We start from the raw sequence: 2,726 nt of genomic DNA, 5'->3' as shown, positions 1-2,726 counted from the left end.
CTTGGGGCATTTTGTCCCCTTTTTATTACAAATTATATATATATATATATATATATATTTAATTTTTTTTAAAGAATATATATATATAAGTACTAATGCATATGGTTTGACATTTGATTAATACATGAGTATGTACCCAATTCCCAAGATTTTTCAACAAAAATACAAGCACACTTTTATCTCTACCCAATGTTCCCAACTTTCCCCAAAATCAAATAATGAACACCTCACTAGCCTAAGCTAATCAAAGATCCAAACAAGGGATATTTATTGTTTTTCACTTAGGTTTGTAATGTGCTGCAATTAAGAATAAGTGGGTTAAGCATAGGCTCAAAATTGGCTAACAATGGAAGATAAAAGGTAGGCTATTTGGGTAAGTGAGCTATTTGAACAATGGCCTCAATCATATAAATGTATGTGTGCATAAAGTAATGGACATATAGAATCAAACAAATCAAAGATTACAATCATAGGAAGAGAATAATGCACACAAGAATGAAAATAAGTGGTTATATATGATGTAACCACACAATTAGGCTCAAACCTCACATGCTTGTGTTCTTAGCTCAAAACAAGATCCACAAAGTATATATATCAAGCAAGTTCTACAAAAACAAAAAATTTTCAACCAATTGGCGTGGTGCCCTAAAAATGAGTTTCTTGGAAATTTCCATCATATTGATTGAGCTTATTCTAATGCAAAATTGTGATTTAGAGAAAAAAATTTAAAAATTCTTCTAGTTTACCCCTTTTTCAATCAAAACACATTTCTTCTATAAGAAGGGTCAACTAGATTTTTAGCAATCTATTAATTCTCTAATCACAACCAACAACTGAGATGCAAAATATATATATATATATACTAAAATTGTGCAACAACCAAAATAAGAGTGTCTAGAAAAGCATAAATATGTACAGTAATCCCAAAATGATATAAAACATAAAGTGCGGAATAAAACAAAATAGAGTAGCAGCGAATAGAAATAAAAGTCTAAAAGTTCACCACAGAAGTGCAAACACCGGTCACGAACGGTGACCTCCCCACACTTTAGAATTGAGCATCGCCCTCGATGCTACTACTGAAGCTCGGGATGGGGGTCAACAATCGCACCAGGCTGTGGCTCATGCTCAGGCTCGGGTGGTGGAACTGGAGGTGGCACTGCCTGTGGCTCAGGTACTGGCTGTGGCTCAGGTACTGGCTGTGGCTCCGGAATGTCATGCTGGACCTTAGGAGTGGTCTGCGTCTCTGGTGGCGCCTCCTGCTGTATCGGCTCCTCACCATGCTCCTCCTCCGGATCCTGCTCATCAGAAGCGGGAGACTCTGGAAGTGGAGGAAGCTCGATACCCTGTGATGCAGCTGCCTAGTCTAAGCGGTCGAGGCGTCGCATGACACGACGCTCGAAGCGCTCCATGAAGCGAAGAAGGTGATGCACTAACAGATAGGTCGGTTCAGGTGCTGATGGTGGTGCAGGTGCTGCTGTGGAGGATGAAGGTCTAGCCAGTTAACGTGGAAGTTAATGTGAAGAAGAAGAAGTTGTCGACAACGTTAGTGACACCAAACATTGTCACTAACGTTGCCAACACAAGCCACAAAGAGCCACGTTAACTCCCACGTTAACTTAGTTAACGTGGTAGTGAACGTGGGCAAAAGTCCCACCTGGCAGCTTGAACATGCCTTCTTCAAACAAGAATAACTTGAGCCAAAAAACTCCAAATGAGGTGATTCCAGTGGCATTGGAAAGTAGGATTCCAGAGCTTTCCAAGCATATATGGCACTACATGGTTGACACTAAATTTGACGAAGAAAACCTGCCCCGAAAGTGCAATGATGAACATGGTATCAGCCTGTATTTTGGCCAACTGACCTCTTCACCTTCCAAGAAGTATAACTCGAGTTGTAGAGCTCCAAATGATGCGCTTCCATAGGCATTGGAAAGTAGACATCCAGGGCTTTCTAAAAATATATAATAGTATGGGGTGGATACTAAGTTTGAGCTTCAGAAACATGAAAATCGCTGGCGTTATTGGCAATCAACATTTCCAGTAACGTTGGCATATATGCCAGCGACCATGTCAACTTCAAAGGAGCATAACTTGAGTTATAGAGGTCCAATTGAGGTGATTCTAGTTGCGTTAGAAAGCTGACATTCAGAGATTTCCAACGATATATAATACTCTATAGTGGGCATGGAATTGAAGTACAAACAAGAGGCATCTTTTAAGCCCCAAAAACACCAACTGGGCAGCAAGTGCAACGTTAGCCACAATAACATTAACACTAACGCCACACTTGTAGTGTTAGTTTGGCTAACTTTGGCACTAACTTTAGCACCTAGACCTCAACTTGACTCACTTCTCTCTCAAGCCCACTTCAAAGCTCAAGCAAGCAAGCCCACAATTGTTAACCAATCAAGGCCACAAGAAGCATCTAGAATAGGAATTTTCATTTAATTGTAATTTGCTTTCATTTTGTAATTTAGGAGAGCCTATATAAAGGCCTTAGTTTTTACATTGAAATCATCTTAGGCTAGACGAGGTTGGAAATTGGGGAATTGAGGGATGGAAGAGGGGTCTTCGGACTCCCTTCCCTCACACACTTTTCCTTTTCTTTCTTTATACTTTTCATTTATGAATTTTGAAGTTTTATTTTCAGTTTTTATCTTCATCTTTACTTTTCTGCACTTTCTTTCTTTTCTATTTTTGTAGAGCAATGATCAACTAACTCT

This window comes from Arachis ipaensis, chromosome B04 (genome assembly GCF_000816755.2).
Source record: "Arachis ipaensis cultivar K30076 chromosome B04, Araip1.1, whole genome shotgun sequence".
Lineage (NCBI taxonomy): Eukaryota > Viridiplantae > Streptophyta > Magnoliopsida > Fabales > Fabaceae > Arachis > Arachis ipaensis.
This window is presented reverse-complemented; position numbering follows the sequence as displayed.